Raw genomic sequence first — 25,383 nt, forward strand, 5'->3', positions numbered from 1 at the left:
CTGAGAAATGAAAAGTTGTACCCTATTTGTGTACAATGAATCAATGAAAATAAATTTGAAATAAAATATATTAAAGAATGAAGACCAAATTTATACAATCATCTCAAAAGAAGAAGAAAAATGATAACAAAATTTGACATGATTTCATGATAGAAACTGAATAAATAAGGTATGGAAAGAAAAGAGATAATCTGACTCTTGGATTCCTCTGACTTCCTATCTTGTCATGTGATCTCCTGTCAAGGCTTCTATCACAATGTGGCACAGTTGAGGTGGTCCTCACAAGAGACCAAACAGATGATACCACTTTATATTTGACTTTCAGTCTCCAAAACTGTGAGCTCAATAAATGTCTTTTATTTATAAGTGCCCAACTTCAGGTATTTTATCAGGGCAATAGAAAGTAGACTAATACAATATGTAAAGCAATGCAGCTACTGTGTAAAACAGTTTAATTATAATTTACAAGTTAATCATAGGGACTGAGATGTAGCTTAATGGAAGAATGCTTGCCTAGTATAGGTGAGGTCCTGGCGTCAATCTCCAGCACCACTATAACAAATCCCTACCATTGCCAGATGCATTGGTATGCCTGTTGTCCCAGCTACCCAGGAGGCTAAGGTGGGAGGATGACTTGAGTCCAAGAGTTCTAAACCTGTCTGGACAACATAGTGAGTTTTAAATATAGAGTTGCCACATGATCCATCAATTCTACCTCTAGGTATATACTGAAAAGAATTGAAAATAGGGACTTGAACAAATAGTTATATGTCTATGTTTATTGCATAATTATTATATTTGCATATCCAAGAGTTAGAAACAACCCAGATAGCCATTAGCAGATGAATGTAATAATAATTCATCTATATAATGTATTATGTAGTAACACATAATACTATGGAATATTATTCAGCCAATAAAAGAAATGAAGTTCTGATACACAGATGACTTTGAAAACAGGCTAATGAATAAAGTACACATGAGAGGACAAATATTGTATTACTCATTTATATGAAATCTATAAAATAGGCAAAGCCATTAAGACAGTAGAATAGACTTTGCCCTAGGGCTTGGGGAAAGTGAAAATGGGGAAGATATTGAGTAATGATTAGAGGGTTCCTGTTTTAAGTGATGAAAACATTTTAGAAACACATAAAAGAGAGGATTGCATAACACTGTGATGTAATTAATGTCACTGACTTGTATGCTTGAAATGATTAAAATCACAAATTATATATATGTACATATCCATGTATATTTTACCACATAAAAATAATTTCAAAAGTGATCAATGAATCCAAGAGAAGGGAAAAAACAAGGGACACAAAGATGGTACAAATTGAAAACAGTTAGCAAGATGATAGAATTGAATCCAAAATCAATAATCATGTTAAATGTGAATAAAACACTAGTTAAATGAGCACAATTGTCATATTGGATAAAAAAGAAAGGCCCAATTACATGTTGTGTGCCATAAATCTACTTTAAATATAAAGAAATAGATTGAAAGTATAATAGGAGAAATATATACCATGCAGATATGGACCAAAAGGAAGCTGAACTACTTACACTCATTTCACAAAAGCTGAGTTCAGAACAATGAATATTTTCAGAAATATAAGGAATTATTACCTAATTATAAAGATGTAAAATTTTCAAGATAATATGATATTAAATGCATGTGCAGGGATTGGAAATAAAACATATCCTAATGGATCACTAAGAGCTAGTGGAGCCATTCCCATTTCCGCCCCTTGATTCCTGGCCCTGTGTATCTTAGCTACAGGAGAAATAGCATTATATGTTGTATATGCTGTTTGGAGCATATTCATCATGCTAGAGGCTATTTGTCATCCCAGCAATGTATTATGATCTAGCTGGCACTTAAACTTCTAGTCTTCTAAAGGGCATTCCACCATTCTATCAAGCTAGCTACTTCAGAATGAAGGGGAAATGTTATAACCACTCAATTTTATGATCATGGGCCCATTACCACACTTCATTTCTGTAAAGTTCCTTGGTCAAAAGCAATGCTGTGTAGAATACCATGGTGGTGGATAAGGTATTCTATAAGTCCATGGATAGTAGTTTGAGCAGAAGCACTGCATGCAGAGAAGAAAATCCATACCCAGTGTATGTATCTATTACAGTAAGAACAAAACACTGACCCTTCCATGATGTAAGTGGTCCAATGTAACTAACCTGGCACCAGGTAGCTGCCTGATAATCCCCAGACAATGATGCCATGTGAAGGTCTCAGGATTGGTCTCTTTAGCTATTTGGGCACTGAGCAACAGCTGTAGCCAGGTTTGCCTGTTGAGTATGCAAACTATATTGCTGAACCAATTCACAACCTTGGACCCTGCTACCATAGCCATGTTCTTCATGAATTCATTATGCAATGACAAGAGCATGTGGAGAAAGAGGCTAGCTGATATTCATAGAATGGATCAAACTAACCACTTAATTATTCAATGTTCTGCTGATGTCACTTTTTGGGTGAATGTTCACATGAGACACAGATATCTTCACATTAAGTGAATTCTGTCCACATACCTCTTCCCCAGAACTCCTTGCCACTTATTTTCCAATTGTATTCTTTCCAAGTTCCTGATCATCCATCAAAACCATCAGTTTGTATAGACTCTTACCTCTGGCAATGTCTACCATTCAGCAAAATGAAAATCCAAGTGCACTATTCAAATTTTTCTTCACTGATATCCGTCATTGATCTCACAGAAAGAGGCCATAGTGACAATTTTCTGATGGTGCCTACATAGTATATAAACCATCTGTAGAGCATAAGTAAGTTTTTTCTTCCTTAGTGAACGAGTTGTAGGGACCTCTCCAAGAAGTTATAGGTGTAGGTTAAGAGTAAGAAGGCAATGTAAAAGGAGTAAGTGCCACAGGCATTTGGACCTCCTCCTTTCACAATGTGCTGGATCACACATATCATACAAATCACTTCCATTTGATAATGGTGTTCTTTGAAACAGCTTCCAACAAAGAAAAGCCCAGAACTGGATGGATTCTTAGTTGAGTTCTATCAAACATTTAAAGAAGAATTAACTCTAATCCTTCTCAAATTATTCCTTGAAATAGCAAAAGAGGGAACACTGCCAAACTCATTCTATGAAGCCAGTATCACCAGACAAAGACACATCAAGGAAAAAGAACTCCAGATCAATATCCTTGATGAACAAAGATGCAAAAATTCTTAATAAAATATTGCCAAACTGCATACAAAAACACATTAAGCCAGGTGTGGTGGCGCACACCTATAATCTTAGTGGCTCAGGAGGCTAAGACAGGAGGATTGTGAGTACAAAGCCAGCCTCAGCAAAAGTGAGGCACTAAGCAACTCAGTGAAACCCTGTCTCTAAATAAAATACAAAATAGGGCTGGGGATGTGGCTCAGTGGTCGAGTGCCCTGAGTTCGATCCCTGGTACACCCCCAAAAATAACACATTAAGAAGATAATACAGCATGATCAAGTGAGTTTCATCCAAAGGATTCAAGCTTGGTTCTTCATATGTGAATCAATAAATATAGTTCACCACATAAATAGACTTAATGAAAAACAATCACATGATTATCACAATAGATGCAGAAAAAGCATTTGACAAAGTACTGCACCCATTCATGTTTAAACCACTAGAAAAACTAAGGATAGGAGGAATTTACCTCAACCTTGTAAAAGCTGTTTATGACAAACCAAAGGCCTACATTATACTGAATAGAGAAAAACTGAAAGCATTTCCTACAAAAACAAGAACAAGACAAGGATGCCCACATTTACCACTCCTATTTCACATAGTCCTTGAAACTCCAGCCAGAGCAACCAGGCAAGATAAGGAAATTAAAGGGATGCAAATAGGAAAAGAAGAGCTAAAACTATCCCTATTTGCAGATGACATGATCCTATATTTAGAAGACCCAAAAACTCCACCAGAAGACTTCTAGAGTTCATAAATGAATTCAGAAAAGTAGCAGGATACAAGATCAACCCTCATATATCAAACAAGTTCCTATATTCCAATGATCACTCTACTGAAAAAGAAATTAGGAAAACTATCCTCTTCACAATAGCCTCAAAAAATTAAAATACTTGAGAGTCAATCCAATCAAAAAGGCGAAATATGAATATATGAAAAAATGTTCAGTATCTCCATCAATTAGAGAAATGCAAATTAAAACTACACTGGGATTTCACCTCACTCCAACCAGAATGACAATTATCGAGAATACAAATAACAATAAATGTTGGTGAAAATGTGGGGTAAAGGTCACACTCATATATTGTTGGTGGGACTGCAAATTAGTACAACCACTCTGGAAAGCAGTATGGAGATTCCTCGAAAAAGTAGGAATGGAGTTACCATTTGACACAGTTATCCCACTGCTTGGTATATATCCAAAGGAGTTAATATCAGTATACTACAGTGATGCAGCCATATCAAGGTTTATAGCAGCACAATTCACAATAGCTAAACAATGGAACCAACATAGATGCCCATCAACAGATGAATGAATAAAGAAATTGTGTCATATATACACAGTGGAATATTACTCAATGGTAAAGAAGAATGACTTTATGACATTTACCCACAAATGGATGGATCTGGAGACTATCATGCTAAGTGAAATAAGCCTATCCCTAAAAACCAAAGGTGGAATGTTCTCTCTGCTATGTGCAATCGAATCCAAAATAAGGGACGGGGATAAAAAATAGAAGATCAGGAGTAAATGAAGGTGAATGAAGGGAAGGGAGGATGGATGGGATGAAGAAAGACAGTGCAGTGAATCTGCCCTAATTTTCCTGTGTAAATATATGAATAAACCACAGTGAATCTTACCATCATGTATATCCACGAGACCCTAATTTAAGAACAAATAGCAGAAAGTTCAATAGAATAAGGGGAAGGGAATAGGGAGAGGGAGGAGAGGAGAGAAAGGGGAAGTGCTGAGGACTGAATTTAGACAAATTATATTCCATGCTTTTATAATTATGTGAAAATGAATCCTAATGTTATGTATAACTAAAAACAACCAATAAAAATCATTTAATTTCTACTAAGTACCAATAGCAAGACAAAAACTGTTTCTCAAAATGAAAGTAGTTATCTGCATAGGATTGCGGAATTTTGCTCCCAAATCCCTCAGATCTGCATTATAATTAACCTGCAGGTGTTTGTCAAAGGTCCCAAACAGAATTTCTAACTGCTATTGACATGTAATGTACCCTTGGATCTGTACCACATATGGCCCAAGTGGCAGAGCACCTTGCACTATATAGCCTATACCTGTTTCAGAACCTTCTCTTGTTCTTGCTGTTACTCAAAACTAACAGTTTTGGGAGTTACTTGGAACAGCACACCAAAATGAGGTGCATGTAACCTCCAAAATACCCTCAATTTTGTGCCTGTTTGGATGGCAGATTGGGCCAAATGCAGTAACTATTCCTTTACCTTAGAAGAGATGTCTTTTCATCTCCACACCCCTGAACTCCTTGAAATTTTACCGAGGTAGAAGATCCCTGAGTGTTTGTGGGATTTATTTCCCTTTCTTTGCTGCACAAATATCTTGCCAATTTATTTAGAATAGTTACTCCTTGTCATTTACCAGGTCTAGTCAACATATTATCCACTTTAGAGATCAGCATGATATTTTCTGGAAAGGAAAGTCAATGAAGTTTATTTTGGACATAGGACTGGAGAGTTGGCTTGTCCTTGATGTAGGGCGATGAAAATGTATAGCTAGCCTTGCCATCTGAAAGCAAACTGCTTCTGGTGATCTTTACTGATAGGCAAAGAGAAAAAAGCATTTTCCTCACCAATAGCTGCATAATAAGTTACCAAGAAAGGCATTAATTTTTTCAATCAACAAAACCACGTATGGAAAAACAGCTGCAATTGCAATCACTGCCTGATTAATGCTATTGTAATTCTCTAAGATATATTTGTCTTCTGCACTGACAAAAATTAGGTGAGTCAAATGGGTATGTGGTGGGAATTGCCACCCTTGAATCTTTCACGTTCTTGATGGTGGCACTAATCTCTGAAAGCCTTCCAGGAATGCAATATTGCTTTTGGCATACTGTTTTTTTATAGATAGAGACAGTCCCAAGAGGCTTCCACAAAGCCTCTTCCTTATTCCAAAGGTCAGGAACTAATGTGGAGATTCTGCCAGTTGTAGAACATGTCTATTCCAAGTATATATTTTGAAAATGGGGAAGTGACCACAGGGTGGGTTTGGGAACTCAATGAACCCACTGTAAGGTGGACTTAACTATGGTTTGGATATAGTTTTTCCCCCAAGGGGTCAGGTGTTGGATATTTGGTTCTCAGTGTGGCAACATTGAGAAGTGGTGGAAACTTTTAAAGTGGTAGAACTTGGTAAAGGTAATTGGGTCACTGGAGGCACTGCCCTCAGAAAGAATTGATGTAAATTTCATGGGATCCTTGTTAGTTATCACAAAACGGTTGCTATAAAAGAACAAGGTTAACCTTGTCTTTCCACAGGATCTCCCCCTATCATATCTGCTTCTACCATCATGCCATCTGCTATGGTATGATAGTTAAGGAGGTTCTCACAAGAAGCTAAATCAATGGAATCACCCAATCGTGGATTTTCAGTCTTCTGAAATGTGAGCTAAATAAACATTTTGCTTTAAAAAGTATCCAGTCTCAAGTACTTTTTCTTATAGCAATGAAAAATGAACTAATTCAGTTCTGATCTCAAGCACTGTTAATCGTCTCACCTCCTCCACACCCTAGTCTGACTTGTATACTAATGATGATGTGAGTTACCAAAAATTAGTATTAGGACTGGGGTTGTAGCTTAGTGGTAGAGCACTTGCCTAGAATGTGTGAGGCACTGGTTTAATTCTCAGCAGCTTGTATAAACAAACACAATAAAAGTTCATTGACCACTAAAAAAATTTTAAAAGAATTAATATTGGGGGACTGAGGTTGTGGCTCAGTGGTACAGCACTTGCCTAGCATGTGTGAGGCACTGAGTTCAATTCTCAGCATCACACTTAAATAAATGAATAAAATAAAGGTCCATCAACAACTAAAATATATATATATATAAATTTTGATAAAAATATTAATATTAATTTTTCAGAGTTGGTATCTAGCAATCTCCCCAAAGTCTGATTATTTCCCTCTCATCAATATAGTTATAAGTTTCTTACTAGGAATTTGTGGGATTCTAGAGCACCCTCCTCACCTATTTCTATAGTAACATGGGGACTAGAGGAGAAATAATTTTCCTTTTGACATCTGATAATAATGAGTTGATCATACATAGTGTGCATGTGATGTAAAGGACAGTGAAGGTCTTATATTTTACCTAATGTTCAAACTAACATTTGCCATGTTTTCATAAATGCTCTCAGAAGATGATACTCCCGGATCAGAGACTAAGGACTTTATCACAATGATAGCAGTAGAGTATTAGTATTTTCTCACACTGGTTCCTTGAGTTCAAGTTTCCACAGAATCTTCCATAAAAAGAATGTCAGGTGCCACCTGCACACAGAGTGAGTAGCAGTTTATAGGAGAAGAACTCAGAGTTTGGGGAATCTGAGTCTTTTATAATAGACAATAAGCATGTTTACTCTTTATTTCAGAGGGAGATATCTTTATTATACTGGACTGTAAGCACACTCATTCTGGAGGGTGGCGCTGTATTCTCCAAGGCTGTTCACTGCATAAATATTCTTAAAAAGATTGAAACAAATGCAGTCAGTGCCTCTGCTTGCGAGGTATGCAGAAACATGAGGGAGCCATGGAGAACTATCAATAAGAAAGCTAGAACTGAACATTAAATCAGGAGGTAAGGCTATTAGAGAGCCAGGGAAGAATCAGTACATAGTAGTATTGTGAAAGTAAAAATAGAATAGAGCTTCAGGAAGATGGGAGTGGTCATCATTGTCAAATGCTACTGATTTCAGTATAATAAGAATGGAAAAAAGGTCATTGAGTTGGTCGTTTAGTGCCTGTTTAAGACTGGCTCCTCTAGGAAGCAGATATGAGAATAGTACTAGATGTGCAAGAAATGTGTCAATGGAGATATCTGAGAAAGAAATGTGACAAGAACTGGGGAAGACTGGAAGGGTCATCAGCCCATGATTGAGGTCAGTTATCAGGAATCCTCCAACTGTAGGGGAATCCTCAAACCATAGTTGGCCATCAGAGGAGTCTCATGTTTCTCAGTAATATAATTGCTTTAATATCACTGCTGTACTCAATGTCCTTCCTCCTCCTAACAAAACTTCACCTTTGTACTGGAATCCATCCCACATCTGCAATCCAGGTATATGCTGATTCGAAAGTGTCAGTGCATTCTCCTGGTGACAGATAATGGTTCCGAGGTGGGCATCTGTCCAATAAAGTGAAGGAAAATATTTAATTCCATGTTTGAGGAAGCACTTTTCTTATTCTTTTGCTCAGAATTTAAATAAAGAAATATATCACTCTAACTCCTGAATGGAAACTGGGGATAAAACTAATGTGCTGAGGATGGAGGAGTAGAAAGATGGAGAAAAGTTGCTTCTTGAATAATGTCATCAAGGGTCTAAACTAAGCAGATTTAAGTGCCTGTCCTTTATATGGACATGTTAGCTTTCTGTTCCTGTGACAAAAATACCTAAAATAATAACTTAAAGCAGGAAATATTCATTATGGTTCATGGTTTCTGTTTATGAACAGTTGACCACATTGATTTGGGCCTGTGGCAAGGCAGCACAAATGGCAAGAATACGTAGCAGAGGAGGCTGCTCTTCTTATGTTGGTCAGGAAACTAAAGAAAACAAGTAAGAGGTCAGAGTCCCAATATGTTCTTCAAAGGCATGTCCCTAATGATCCGCCTTCATCCAACTAGGTCTTACCTCCTAAAGGTTCCACCACCTCCCAGTATTACCACAGGCTGGTAAGCAAGCCTTCAACACATGGGTCTTTGGGGGATACTCCAGATCCAAACTATAACACTGGGTTTTTTGTTTATGAGATGATAAATGTCCTTGTTAGGTAACTGAGTTTTTTATTTATTTTTGTTGTTTGCAGTCAAAGCATCCTAGTATACCTAAGGCCAGGACCAATGTTGCTATTCTTTCTTGGGATGGTTTTTTAAATTCTTTGTGATATGGTTTCCTTATACAAATCATGGACAAGGCAAATATTCAGTTGGCATGCTTTGGTAGTGGCTGAAAGTGAATTTTATTTTCCTTTGGAACAAGAAACCCTTAGCTGTTTATTGGTGGTGGTCAATACTTTCTTGTCTGGAAAGAATGATCTTGCAATTGCATATAGTAATGAGACAGCCATTTTTAGTGTAAATATGTAAATTTATCTGGGATGTTTGGAGATTTTTCTCTAGGTAACTCCAGAAACTAGACTTCCTAAGAAGTTGAGCAAATGGCTATTTAGGTTGCCTGAGGTAATGAATGATTCTAGGCTAACGAGTAACTAATATCAATAGTATAATCCTTCTTATTTAAGATGCATCTGGGATGATTGAAAAGTTGAATGACCCAGGCATAAAGAAATTGATGAGAGCTGGCACTAGCTATTGTCACAAGTTTGTGACTCAGTTTAGCCTAGTAAGTTCCCTTACTACTTTATTGTCTGAGAAAGACTTGATACAAAAAATTGTACTCTCATGTGAAAGAGGTAGAAAAGTAAACTGGTTTGCACACCTTGAGAAAAAAAAATAAGTTGAAATCCCTGAAGGTTAGGAAGCCTTTGATAAATTAAAAAGTAATTTGGTGAGAGAAAAGATTTAAACTATAATAAATTCTTTTTAATTACAGAAAATGTGAAGCAAAGACTTGAGACTATGTGGACACAGGATAGAGAAGGGAGAAAAAATGTCATTTCCTTTTCACAAGCAGGAAAATTATGTCTATACTGCTAATAATAGGACCTAACCTTTCCTGAATGCTTCTTATGCATCAGGCACAGTGCTAAGCACTTTATGTACATTATCTCATGTACTCCTCAGAACAATCCTATAAGATATTATCATCTTCATTTTATGAGTGGTAGTCAAAATATTTAACATCTGGTGTAGGCCTAGACCAATCAGAATGAATGCCTATAAACAATCATCATAGCAATACTCATGCATACTAATTGAATATTCGCCTTTGTTCAAACTACAGATGAGGAAATTGAAGCCCTAATAAATTAAGTAACCTGCCCAAGACACAGCCAGCAACAGAACTGGCAATTGGATCAGTGATCTCCAAAACTTATGCTTCACTGTTATCGCTGTTCTGTGCTACATAGCTACTACTGTAGAGGGAAGATAATGATAAGTCTAACCATATATGCATACTTGATGAAGCAGAAACAGTAGAGATTCAGATTCAATATTTCTCTATAGTTAATTGCAGAGTCCTGACCTATATAACAACCTCATCTATAGTCTGAATGTTTGTGTCCCCTGCCAATTCATGCGGTGAAAACTAATCCCCAAAGTCATGGTATTAGGTGGTAAGGCATTTAGGAGGTGATTAGGTCATGTGGTCAGTGGAATTAATGCCCTTATGAAAGAGGCTCTAGGAGGTAGGTGTGCATGCCTGTAATTCCAGCTACTTGGGAGGCTGAAGCAGGAAGATCACAAGTTCAAGAAAAGTCTGAGCAACTTATTTTGAGACCCCGTCTCAAAATAAAAACATTTAGAATGTACTTCAGTGATAGGGTACTTGCCTAGCATGTGTAAGATCCTGAGTTCAATTCTAAGTACCACAAAAAGAGTAAAAGAAAGACAAAGTCCCCAGATAGCTACCTTGCCCCTTTCCATCATGTAAGAACACAAGAAATTGCCAGAAAACAGTACTTTACCAGACACTGAATCTGCTGGCACCTTAATTTTGTACTTCTCAGCCTACAGAACTGTGAAAGATAAATTTCTGTTATTTATAAATCATCTAGTTTATGGTATTTTGTTATAGCAGCCTAAATGGACTAAGACAACCTCCAACTTAAGGTTATAGAGGAAGACATGGATATTACCTAAATCCAGCCTCAATATCAAACACATTGAAGACATGTCATCATGTGGCATCCATAATGTATCTTGGGGGCAGGGGATTAGGGACTTTTACTGCTTTAGGATTCAGAGGAGATATAGGAATTTGCAAGGGAGGTATGGAGGTTGTTAGGTCAGGAGTAGGATAGTTGGGGAGTGGCCTAATATGATTTTCCTGAGCAAAGTAAGCATGTTAGGATAAAATTACCTACTGGATGCAATAATATTTGAATGTTCCTAATTATAGTGTCATAACAAGGTAGAGAGAGGAAACATTGTGGTTGGGTGGAGGGTGGAAGACTGGTAGTGAAGGAGGACCCACATGACATGAAGATGAGGGATGGAAAAAGAATGTTCACATTCTACTGAGGTCTCCCATAGTTTCTTTCAAAATACCGCAAATCTTTTCTTGTAGTTTCAGACTGGGCTCAGAGTCAGGGCCAAAGTTCAAGTAACATCAAAGTTTATTTTTGAAATAAAGGTTTATTTCCTCATGGAATTCTTGAAGGGTTTGTCCTGTGTGTGTGAAGCATTGAGTCTGGACTGAAAGGAATTTATTTTAGGACCTTGAGCTGTCTTTGGCTCACATGCCTAATGCCCTAGGAGGTGATTGATGACCGTGTAAGTATATAGTCCACCCCTGAGGGCCCAGCTCTGGGGCTGCAACCCTCCCCACTCTGGAAGCCTCTGTTGTCTCTGGGGCAAAGTGTACTTTTTCCTCTCAAATCTTGTAGCACTCTTTCCTTCAGTGTTCCCATTCTTTTCATTGTGTAGCATTGATTAGCATTGATATTGTCTGCATTGTTGATTGAATTATAGGCTCTATTCTGATTGAAAAGCTGCCAGGTCGCTTTCTTTGGGCCACTGGACTGCCTGTTTGAGTAGAAAGAGTCTACTTGTGTTCTTAACTACAGAGCCAAGCATTATTACAATAATGGGTAAATGACATTTAAAAAAAAAGTCTATCTAATATTTGCCAATTCTTATTAATGTCTTTTAGTACTGACACCAGAACCAGGGAACAACAGAATGTTAAGAGTTGGGATTGATGAGCAGCCTTTTTATCTCCTATTGACTACATTTTGTCATCCCTAATGAAAGCATTTTTCCTAATTCTTGTGGCAAAGGGATGTGTAGTATAATGTATATTCTTAAAACTTACATAAAACAGACTGGGTGTAGCTCAGTGGTACAGTGATTTCCTATCATGCTGGTTTGATCCCCAGCATCATATGCATACACACACAAAAACGACTTAGATAAACTATTCCATGAAATAGAAGAGGAGGGAACCCTACCAAACTCGTTCTATGAAGCCAATATCACCCTGATACCTAAACCAGACAGAGACACATCGAGGAAAGAAAATTTCAGACCAATATCCTTAATGAATATCGATGCAAAAATTCTCAACAAAATTTTAGCAAATCGCATACAAATATATATTAAAAGATAGTGCACCACGATCAAGTGGGTTTTATCCCAGGGATGCAAGGTTGGTTCAACATTCGGAAATCAATAAATGTCATTCACCATATCAACAGACTTAAAGTTAAGAATCACATGATTATTTCAATAGATGCAGAAAAAGCATTCGATAAAATACAGCATCCCTTCATGCTCAAAACACTAGAAAAAATTGGGGTAGTGGGAACATTCCTAAACATTATAAAGGCAATCTACGCTAAGCCCATGGCTAATATCATTCTAAATGGTGAAAAACTGAAAGCGTTCCCCCTAAAAACTGGAACAAGGCAGGGATGCCCTCTTTCACCGCTTCTATTCAACATCGCCCTTGAGACTCTAGCCAGAGCAATCAGACAAACCAAAGAAATTAAAGGGATACGAATAGGAAAAGAAGAACTCAAACTATCCCTGTTCGCTGATGACATGATTATATATTTAGAGGAACCTGGAAATTCCACCAGAAAACTTTTAGAACTCATAAGTGAATTCAGTAAAGTAGCAGGTTACAAGATCAATGCTCATAAATCCAATGCATTTTTATACATAAGTGATGAATCTTCAGAAAGAGAAATTAGGAAAACTACCCCATTCACAATAGCATCGAAAAAAATAAAATACTTGGGAATCATTCTCACAAAAGAGGTGAAAGACCTCTACAATGAGAACTACAGAACACTAAAGAAAGAAATTCAAGAAAACCTTAGAAGATGGAAAGATCTCCCATGTTCCTGGATAGGCAGAATTAATATCGTCAAAATGGCTATACTACCTAAAGTGCTATACAGATTCAATGCAATTCCAATTAAAATCCCAATGACATACCTTGCAGAAATAGAGCAAGCAATTATGAAATTCATCTGGAAGAATAAAAAACCTAGAATAGCTAAAGCAATCCTCAGTAGCAAGAGCGAAGCAGGGGGTATTGCAATACCAGATCTTCAACTCTACTACAAAGCAATAGTAACAAAAACGGCATGGTATTGGTACCAAAATAGACAGGTAGATCAATGGTACAGAATAGAGGACATGGACACAAACCCAAATAAATACAATTTTCTCATACTAGACAAAGGTTCCAACAATATGCAATGGAGAAAAGATAGCCTCTTCAACAAATGGTGCTGGGAAAACTGGAAAACCATATGCAATAGAATGAAATTAAACTCCTATCTCTCACCCTACACAAAACTCAATTCAAAATGGATCAAGGACCTCGGAATCAGACCAGAGACCCTGCGTGTTATAGAAGAAAAAGTAGGTCCAAATCTTCAACTTGTTGGCTCAGGATCAGATTTCCTTAACAGGACTCCCATAGCACAAGAAATAAAAGCAAGAATCAACAACTGGGATAGATTCAAACTAAAAAGCTTTCTCTCAGCAAAGGAAGCTATCAGAAATGTGAAGAGAGAGCCTACGGAGTGGGAGAATATCTTTGCCAACCATACCTCAGATAGAGCGCTAATTTCCAGAATCTATAAAGAACTCAAAAAACTCTACACGAAGAATACAAATAATCCAATCAACAAATGGCCTAAGGATATGAACAGACACTTCACAGAAGATGTACAAGTAATCAACAGATATATGAAAAAATGTTCAACATCCCTAGTAATAAGGGAAATGCAAATCAAAACTACCCTAAGATTTCATCTCACCCCAATTAGAATGGCGATTATCAAGAATACAAGCAACAATAGGTGTTGGCGAGGATGTGGTGAAAAAGGAACACTCATACATTGCTGGTGGGGTTGCAAATTAGTGCAGCCACTCTGGAAAGCAGTGTGGAGATTCCTCAGAAAGCTTGGAATGGAAACACCATTTGACCCAGCTATCCCACTCCTTGGCCTATACCCAAAGGACTTAAAATCAGCACACTACAGAGATACAGCCACATCAATGTTCATTGCTGCTCAGTTCACCATAGCCAGATTGTGGAACCAACCTAGATGCCCTTCAGTTGATGAATGGATAAAGAAACTGTGGCATATTTATACAATGGAATATTACTCCGCAATGAAGAATGATAAAATTATGGCATTTGTAGGCAAATGGACGAAATTGGAGAATATCATGCTAAGTGAGATAAGCCAATCTCAAAAAACTAAAGGACGAATGATCTCGCTGATAAGCAGATGAGGACATATAATGGGGGTGGGAGGGGCTAGCATTAGGTTTAGGGTTAGGTTTAGAGTTAGGCTAAGGAGAGCGGCAAGAATGAAGGAAAGAAGGACTGTGTAGAGGGAAAAGAGGGGTGGGAGAGGTGGGGGGAGGGGAAAAATAAAATAAACATCATTACCCTATGTAAATGTAAAAAAAATAAAAAAAAATAAAAAAAAATAATAAAAAAAAACCTGATAGACTAGGGAGGAATGTCAAGGAGAAAATTGGCATTTTGTTTTAGCCATCAAGTTGCTATTTGGGCATATTAGAGAAGTAGCAATGTGAAGGCAGTTTTCTTGCTCCTCACCTTGAAATAGGACTGTGGGCTGTACTAGGAAGCTGGACAGGGGGATATGAGATTTGCTCTTTGCTTTTCATTTTGCAGCTGTGGAAACTGCCAGCTTGAAGGAGAAAAGGCTTATCCTATGTCACATGTACATTCTTTCAAATTCGCTTTTTTAGAAATTCTAGGTTCTTTGCAACAGTGAGCTAGGTAGGCAAGATGGGAAGTGGAAAGGAAAGTAGGGCCTTGCTGGTCATGAATGGTCCACTCTCCTGTTTCCCTCTTGACTCTCTGGTCACTATTTCTGTAGATGCTTCTAGACCAGAGCCATATCCAATTTCTCATGTAGGCCTAATTTAGTATAAAATTGCAATTCCAATTGTAGTGACAGGAGGAACTTCTATAGGTCCAGAACCTGGGAGTTGGCAGGTATGTAGGAAGCACCCAGTATTTTGGGGTCTAGTGTGGTTGTAAAAGGCCTTCCTTTATTCTCCTTTGTGTCTTTATTCCCTCTCTCCTCCTGAATGTGTAGTGCCAAGGTTTAGAGGCAAATCAAAGCAAATTTTTATTTCATGGAATGATTACTAGTTACTTGGCCCTAAGGATGTGGGTGCAAGTGGGCACAGAAGCCCTGGCCTCCACATTGCCTCCAGATGAAAAATTCTTAAGCATCTCCTTCCTTGTGTCAGGCAGTGTTCTGTTCCAAAAGCCACAGTGATTCTCTATTGCCCCTTTGCCTAAGTTAAATCCTGTAGTATGGCTCCTCATATCTGACTCTGCCTACAACCCAGCTTCATCTATTCATTCATTCAATGGATACCTCCCGAGTACCTACTGTGTGTCAGTAACTAGACTTGGTGTATAGCAGTGAACAAGAGAGACGTGATTTCTGCCTGAGGAAGACAATATTATTATAAACAAATATCATTACTATTAAACAGGATGATTGTGTTCCCCTCCAGTATGCTGTACCAGGTGCTGTACTGGAGGGTGATGGAGACCCTTCACCTTAGATGCTTTCCTGCCTGGTGAGCCTGGCTGGAGTGTGGCACCTCTAGGACCCCAACTGTCCCTCCACAGACCAGAGCCAGGCTCCCTATGCTGCTTCCCCTATGGCTGTCTTTATCCAGTTTTGACACTCAATACCTTATAAACCCAATGTAGTGTCTCACTTGAGGTCTCTAATTTTCCTTTTGGTTAGAGAACTTACACACCAGAGCAAAGAAGGAAAGTGAAGACTTCTATTCCCTGGGCTTCTTCCATCCTATATGCAGTCCTGCTGTAGTACTGAGTAGGGAGGAGGGGCCCTGCTCTGAGGTGGCTCCATTGCAAGTCCTTTATGTTTCCTTGATGAAAGCCAGAGCTGTCTCATTGAAGAGGCTGGAGTGAGCAGACTAGGCTGGGGGGAAGGGCATGGGGCCAAAACTGATTTGCTTGAAGTCGAGCTTCCTATTATGGAGCTCTGAAAGATTCATCAGGTTTAGGAATCAGCGTAGTGAGGGCGATTCAGCCACTAGGCCCAGACCAGGCCTGCAAGATTCAGGCAACAAAGCTCTACCCACACAGTCTCCTTCAATCTGCTCATACCTCATTTCTTCTGCAGAGCATAAAACAGTTCAAACAGCTCATAGGTCAAGGAAAAGTATCTCTGGAGTGTCCAGCCAAGTCTCTACTTCCTGCCAGTCACCCTCTTGGCTCAGGACTAAATTCACCAAAGAGAGAACGTTAGGTTCTCATTTTACAATCAGACTTTATAGTTCAGAAAGGGAGTTATCTTTTGCCCATTTATTGATTCTCGTTTTAATTAAAACTCAACTTTTCTAGTACACATGTTCTAGTTTACTAAACAAAGAATAGCTACTAACCAGGGTAACTGGATTATGGTACTCTTTATTTTAATTGACAAATAATACTTTTACATATTTATGGAGTACAGAGTAATGTTTTGATATGTGTTTACATTATGGAATGAGTAAATCAAGCTAGTGAACATATTCATCACCTCACATACTTATCTCTTTTTTCAGTACTGAGGACTGAATGCAGGGGTCCTCTACAACTGAGCTACATCCCCTTTTACAAAACATCTTATTTCAAGACAGGGTCTTCCTAAATTGCCCATACTTGCCTCAAATTTGTCATCCTCCTGCCTCAGCCACCCAAGTTACTGAGTTTACAGGTGTACACCACAGCATCCAGTTCTTATTTTTAAAATTTTTTTGTAGTATTAATACTTAAAATCTACTCTTTTAGCAATTTTGAAATATTCTAATTGTAGAGGAATTTTTGTTTGTTTGTTTTGTTTTGGTGGTACTGGGGATTGAACCCAGGAGTGTTTACCACTGAGCTTTTTATTCAGTATTTTGAGACAGAGTTTTACTAAGTTACCCAGGCTGGCCTTGAACTTGCCATCTTCCTGCCTCAGCCTCCCGAGTTGCTGGAATTACAGAACTCTGGGCCTAGTTGTAGAGCCTTCTTGAACTGCTTAAGGGACACTTTATTCTCTGAAGGAATGAGTGGAAACAGGCTGCACTCAGGATCTTTAGTGCAAACATGAGTATTCTGTTCAGAGTATTTTGCTTATAAATTATAGGGATTATGAGGATATGAATAATTGTAGGACAAAGATGAGGGGAGAATAAGGAAAAGAATAAATGGAAGAACACCCAAGTCAAAGAAGTGGATTAAAAGAGAATCAGATTCTAATATGGTGTGTCAAAGTATTCTGAGTGGAAACCCCAAGTGCACAAGTATATACACACAATTAGCCACTCTGGTTTTCTGAGGACAACAATGTCTCTTTCTTTTCTGCTCTCTAGAATGAGGAGAAATCAGGACTTGATTTACAGGGTTGTTAACAATGAAAGCTCACCCAGGCTTATGTACCCACTCCTGAGACATCCCAGGAGCCCAGTATGGCCAGGGATGGAACCCATCCCAGTTGGCAGGCCCCACCAGAAGGAAGCAGCTCTGTGCTCCCTTTTTGCATGAAATATGGAGCAGTGTCCCTCCATTTGAACTGAATCTATTACTCCAGAATGGGGTTGCATTCATTCATTCATTCAATTTTGATGCCTTTTCAGCAGTCCTGGTACTGTGGGACAACCCAGGGACATTTCCTTCCAGAGCAGTAGGGTAAAGCACTTGGTTCTTTCCCCCTTATTTCCAAGCTTCTGGGTGTTAGCCGCCTATACTCAGCCTATTCTAGCTGGAGCATGGCACAGAGCATATGTTTGGGGAAGGAAAGGTAGATGAATGAAGCCAGACTATTCGGGCTGTCTCCACTGGTTACTTGCTGGTGTGGGCGCCCATGCACTTGAATTTTTAGTATGTACAGAGAAAAAGTTTGAGTTAAAAAAAAAAATAGACAAAGCAGAAAACAACTTTAACCCTCAGTACCCGGGCACGAGCTCTGCAGAAGGACTCGGGCACATATCCTGCACTGAACACCCCCACCCCGCGCGCGCGCACACACACACACACACACACACACACACACACACACACACTCACGCAGACCTTCCTTCTTTCACGCTCCAGCTCGCTCTTTCTACTCCTACTTCCCTCTCCCTCCTCTCCGGGATCAAGCGTTAATCTGCGAATCTCTGACCGCAAAAGAAAAAAAAAAAAAAGGTGGGTGGGGGGATCCCGAAGTAGTAGAGTGAGGGAGGAGGAGGAGGAGAAAGGCGGGGAGGAGGAGGAGGAGCCCGACGAAGCAGAGTCAGAGGGACTGGTGGCTCCGGCGGGTGTGCAGCCCGGGGGGAGCCGGCGCTCTCGGTTGTGAACCCGTCAGCCCGCCCACCCGCCCGGAGTCTTTGGCGCCCGCTCGCTCGCCGGCCCGCGCCTAGGGGCCTGCTACACCCGGAGCTGGGGCCGCCTCTCAGGGGCCCTCCGGCCAGGGGCGCCTTTCGGGGAGAGCTGGTCGCGCCGCCAGGCTGGTCTCCCGCACCCACGACCGGGATGCCGTTCTACAGGCGCACCGTTGTGCCCCAGCGTCTGTGCCCGCGCAACCAGCCGCAGCCGCTGTCTGAGCTCCGCGACGTGAGCCACCTGGCAGCGCTCAGTCTGCTCCGGCAACTAGCCGACCTCTGTGGCCATTCACTGGCTCTGCTCGAGGACATCGAGGGGCACCTGCTGGCCCTGGGACGCCGCACCGACAGCCTGTATCGGCGCACGGTGCGCCTCCGCCGCCGCCTTCCCTGTCGCCTGCTTGGCCCGCAGGAAGACGAAGAAGAGCTAGGTAAACTACGTCCTGGCGACTCGCGACCCCGCGACTACCCCGCCTCTGGGGGCGCCAGCAGATGCACAGTTCTGTACCCACTTCTCCCCGCTTCTCTTCGTCCCTCTCTTCTCCCTTCCTTCCCCTTGGAGAGTGAGGGGATACCGTTTCCTCGATCCCCACCCTCCCCCGCTGCTCTATCGCTGGAACTTCCAGCTCCTGGACCTGCTCGCGCCGTCCTGAGTGGCCCTGTGCCCTCAAAGGGGATCCTGGTCCTGGTTTGGCGGCCAGGGAGCTGGGGGGAGGGGGGCGCAGGGTCTGGACTGGCTTAGGCGCCGCCCTCAGGACCCAGGCGTCCCTATCATCCCGGCGTCGGGAACGGAATGGCCGTGCCAGCGTCTTTGCTTGGCTCTAGGAGCTTGGCCACTTCGGAAAGCGCGCCGGAGCCACCCGCCACCTTCGCGGCGGCAGAAGCCAGGCAGCCTTGCAGATTGCCTTTAAACCTGTGTGCGACTTCGAGCAGGAGCATGAACGCGACTTGCACTCTAGGGAACGTCTTAGAGCCCTCCTGACTGTTTCTCCCAGCACTTTCTGGGCCGCTGAGCCAGGGAGTGGCCAGTAGGGGGAGGGGAGACTGCCCTGGGCCTCGCTGACCCCCTACCACTAAAGTCCAGCTGCACAGATTTGCTGGAGAGAAACATTTAAAGAAACTGTCATCAGTTTCCTGAAGTGCATTCACTTTGGGAATCTGCCATACCTGAGAAACACCAGGTCCCAGGGGTACCCTCACTGAGTGTGTCTTACTACTTTGGATCCCAACACTTTGAATGGGGGATCCTTTCTGTGGGAATGCAGCACCCTGTTAGATGTGTGGGACTATTGCTGAAAACAAGTGGACTGAATTTGCTGGAAATGCTGACCACAGCTGTGACCTGCCAGGTACCAAGGCCAATTGGTGCCTACAGAAAGAGCAGTGTGACCAGAAAGTTTCAGGTGGAGGCAGAAGTTTACACTTGAGTGTAAGCCTTCAGATGCCTTGGAAAAGAATGGCCTGGGTGGGCCACTCTCCATTGCAGACCCCACCCCTTACAGAAGGACTGAAATCAAGAGGCTCTGGAACCCCTCTTCACAAAGGTCTCTGACCTCTGAGGTGCATGGCAGAAGCCACTGGTAGAGAAAAATGAACTTAGTTCTATGACAAAAGGAAGGTGGAAGACACAGATGACTGCCAGCTGGAATGTAGACTGGAACCAGAAACCTTTGCAAAGCAGGGGACTAGGAGAGCTGGGGCCCTAGGTCTGGATAGTTCTCAGTTAACAAAAAGGGTAAGAAGGGTTTGTTATTGTTGTTTTGTTTTGGTTGGGTTGGGTTTTTGCTGGGGTCCCACCGATTACCAGAATTAGTCTAGGAGAAATTTGCGACAGCTTGGGGAGTGGTTTTCAAAATCCCTGCAGAGATCTACTTACTAAATTCAGCAGGGTAAGTTAAGGACAGGGAGGAGGCTCTACTTTTCCAACTGTACCTTTCTGTCTGCTGAATAAGCTAGCCCTTTCCATAGGAGTGAAGGCATGGATTCACCAAGTCACCTGAAGACCTAATCATTTGCAGTATTCTACTGGGTTAGAAAGAGATGACTGTATGCTATGGATGTCTTTGCCTAAAGGAAGGGAATAATTCTTATAATAAATTGCCATTGGATTGGCTTCTTGGAAGTTTGCTGGGAGAGCTGGGAGAGTGGCCATCTTTCATTTTTAGTGTGGCCACTTGCCTTTGAGAATGTACGTGTCAACTGGCTCAGAGGCACCCCAAGGACAGCTGCATAAATGGAACACAGCTACCTTCTGTAAGTTGGCAGAAAGGTCTGATTTTTCCATTTTCTGGTCCAATGCCCTACCCTAGACTCCCCTTGAGGTTCCCATGCACACTTTTCTCTTCAGGAGCTGTGATTGCATAGCCCTTAAATTAGACCCTCTCAGTAATGGTCTGGGCATAAGTGCCAAATGCAAAGAGAGTTGGGGAGCATAATCAGTTCACCATCTGGCACCCCTTGTTGTTTGGGCATAAGCTTCAACAAGGTGTCCAGTGGGCTGGCAATTAGATTTTTAACCATAAACAAATAAACAAAACCCAGACATTGTCAGAACTTGCCCTTCTTTCTTCCAAGTACCTTTTGCCTAGCACTCCCACTCCCTTACTGACTATTTTGCTGGGGGTCAGCACTTACAGTCAGCATTTTACCCTACATATCACCTATCTGGCTGGATTTCCCCTCATCTTTTTCTCTAGCTATTTCTTTTGACCATGGGGGCAAGAGAAACCTGAGAAGGAGGGAGGGAGGGAGGGAGGAAGATTTGGAAACAACATGGCCAGAGTGAATGACAGCTGACAGGCCAGCAGCTTGTAGCCTCCCTGCAGGGACAACTTGGCTGCCACTGATGGGCTGAATAGTGGCAAATCACACTGGCTCACAGCCTGCAGGCTGGGCTGGGGCCCTGGGAAGCAGCAGGGGAGAACAGGGAAAGGAAGAGAGAGATAGAGGAGGAGAAAGTGGATGCTAAAGGAATCCAAGTGCTCTCTACACTATCAGAGGTCACATACCCACCATCTTCAAGGTTACAGGGGTGAGACTTGGCTGGCCTGGTTGCCTGGCAACACCCTTTCCCCCACTGAAAGCTGTTCTTCGGTAACTCGAACCCCTTTGAGACTGCCCTAGAAGCTCTTATAACTGGTTTGGGGTGGGGGATGGGGGTGGAAGGGGAGAGGCATATTCAGGTCTGCACCAGGCCCCTCTGGTTGTGGATCTGTAGACATGGCCACACCCTAGGCATGGCCTTGCCTATAAAGTGAGTTTTTCCCCACATCTGGTTTTAGATGCGACCTTTTTTTAATTGCATCTGTGGCCATCACTCTGTGCTCTTTGTTTCAAGAATGGTATGGTCAAAGCCAGTGGGAAATAATTCCATGCCTGCCACCATATGCTGAGTCAATCCAAGCTTTCCAACTCTTCCCTCTGAGATCTATTTAATGTTTGTAGGTGTTCAGATGATAATTACAAAAGCAATCAGATCATCGGCCTAAGGGTATAATATCTCCTTCGAGATCCAGGAAGTCACTGAAGCACTAGATAACTCCAGGTATGTTTAATAACACTGGAGAGCTATGATTTTACACTGACTCATGAACTTGCTGCAGGAAGAATGCTCTGTTGCTTCTTGCAGTTATTTTGGCTTAAATATCATCAGCAGGGTCCATGGTGGAAACTCCCTCTTCTTCTTTGTGTGAAGTTCCTACCTCTTGATTTTCCAACTTTGTGGAAACTCTGGTTTCCAATCCGAAAAGACAACTGCTTTATTTGTGCTTAAAATCATAGTTTTAGTGAAAGAGGACACTATTGTAAATCTATATGAAGATGAAAACTGCACCTCCTGACTGGAACCAGTTTGTCATTAGAAGAGGTGTATACTTCCTGAGTCTGATCATCCTTGCTGAGGAGGGTGGGAGATGCTCTATTGAGTCAGATGGTGCAGAGGGATCTTGGGAGACTTGAGACAGACACAGCCAGGGCTCACTTTGTCTATGTCCTACCTGTCAGCCCCAGTGGCCCTTGGGACAGTGGGTTGACAGAAGGGAGAGGGGAAACAAACCCGTTTACATTTTTTCTTTTCTTCTTTCTTCACTTTCCACTTTCTTTTTAAATACCATGAAGTTCCTGGTCTGCTTCATGGTATTTCCATGTGTTGAAAACATCTTCCCTGGAAATTTGGACACCAAAATGTCCACTAGAATTTCTTCCACATTAGAAGCAAGAAATTTAATCCTCTCCTTTTTTAGACACATGAACAGCTAATGTGATAAAAGTGTCAGGATTTTAGAATAGTAAACTAGTAGGAGAAGATTCAAGTTATGGCTTTTGGGCTCAACTTTAACCTTGATGAAGTTGATTATGTTTCTGGAGAAGAGTAGTGCATTTGCATCATCTGTATCTGTCTGTACCTCGCTGGCTTGGGTAGAGTCTGTTTATACTATGTGATGCCAAAATATCAGTCATTAACCATTTTGAGCATCATGGCATCTGATACCCCAGGGCTAGAAAGGTGAAGGGACCTGTCCAAAGTCACCCAGATTGATAAAGATCTTCAGTAGCCATGAGTGCTAAAAGATTTTAGTTAGCCTCAGCATGTATAATTCCAAATGAGAGGAATAGAAACCTTCAAATAAAACATTAATTTTTTGAAATGACTCCAAGCTCACTTGTATGTTGGAATTAAAATAGCTTTTTAATAGATCCTTTCTATATTCCTCCCTGTCTCTCTTTTCTACTCCTGTGTTAGTGGCTTAAGCATATAATCAGTCTACCTATTTGAGAATGTGGCACTGGCCAGGTCACATAGCAGGTCAGCGACAGGAAATCTCCATCTAGAAGCCAGGCCTTCTGATATTCCAGGCCAGTGCTCTGCCCTCAACGTCAGTGACACTTAAAGTTCAGTGACACTTAAAGTTCAAAGTCAGTTGTTCTTTGAGAGTTGCTGCTCTGGCATTTTCTTTAACTGGAACTTGTCCAGGATCAGGAATGACTCCTGCTACCTTTAGTCACTGAGGAATGCTTTAAAGAATAGGCCCCTGAGGTTTCTGTGGTTGCCACTTGGGGGAGCGAACCAGAGCTGAAGAAGAGGGAAGATCAATTTTGTATCTTACAAAGAATAGATGTGAGGCAACAGGTTCAGTTGTTAAAACAAAAGATAGTCTCCTTTAAGGTTTCAGTGAAAAATTGCCCTGGAAAAATGATCTCAGAGGGAAAAAGGTGACTGGCCAGTGACCCTGACGCTGTCCTCTTAAGGTCACCTTTCCTTTGGGGCATTTCATTTCCAATCCTTCTGTCATCTTTATACCTGCTCTTTTCCCTTGTAGCTTTCAATGCAACTATGAAAACTACCCCACCCCCTAAAGCATCCTGACTATTTTCTGTTATTATAGTAGAGCCTAGTTGGCATTTGAAAAGGCACTTTTTATTAAAAACCAAGGGGAATAAGAAAGTTAAATTATTACCAGAAATGCATTTAGCATATGTGTTTTTAAGGTATGGATTTCTTATCCTTCAATGCTTAAGTAGCTTAACAGGCTCGTTGGCTTTGCTTCTCTGTACCCTTTAAGAGGCCTCAAATCACCTTTTCCTCAGATCATTATTTTCTAGCCCTCAATAGTAGGCATATCTTTACATGGGCTCTTCTTCATCCTTGCATTGGCTTCTAGAGACTCGCAGGTAAATACGACCCAGTCTCTCACTTGGAGAGCTCCCAGTAAGCAGTGTTGGTTGCTCTCTCATTTTTCACCACACCAGCATGCAGTGTCTGGGCATTGGGTCTTCTTTTTCAGGTTGGGGAGAGCAGATAATCAGAACTAGGACCCCAGTTCACACTCTAGTGGATTCTTCCATTCAGTCTGCTTTGGGAGTCCCAGGATGGATTTAGGACTTTTAGAATTCCCTATGTAGTAAATAAGTCAAAACCAAAACCAAACAAAAATAGAATGCTACTGTGCATTCACCGATATTTTACATGATTTTGTATTTTAAACATGAGAACTTCGTCTTCATATATATAAAAAGTAGTGCTGGACTGGAGCTATAGCTCAGTTGGTTGAGTGCTTTCCTAGAATGTACAAGGCCCTGGGTTCAATTCTCAGTAATACACACACACACACACACACACACACACACACACACACGAGTAGTGCTCATTCAGTGGATGGATGATGCTTGGTGGATCTGCAAAGTCACAAACTTTTTGTGATAACACCATGACCCTCTGGAATCTTCTACCCTAAGTTGGGAACCACCAGTCTAGCTATCATCCCTTCCCTGCTCTGTAGAGTTCCATGATTTCACTCAGATAAGCCCTCACTGAAGTTTTCTTTTTTAAATTTATGTTTTACCAATTGTTATTTTAATTGCACAAATTTTGGGGGAAAAATATGATAATTCAATACACATATACAATGTGCAGTGATCAGAAAAGGGTAGCTAATATTAAACATTAAAAAATTTATTAACACAAATAATTGTACATATTTATGAGGTGCCATGTGTCATTACAATACATGTGTACAAATCAATCAGGGTAATTAAAATTTATATCTCTTGTTACTGCTTTGTGTTTGAAACCTTTGAGCCTTTTATTCTCAGTACAGAAATTCAATTTTTTCGTATATATTGTTA

The sequence above is a fragment of the Sciurus carolinensis genome, chromosome X, assembly GCF_902686445.1.
Source record: "Sciurus carolinensis chromosome X, mSciCar1.2, whole genome shotgun sequence".
Lineage (NCBI taxonomy): Eukaryota > Metazoa > Chordata > Mammalia > Rodentia > Sciuridae > Sciurus > Sciurus carolinensis.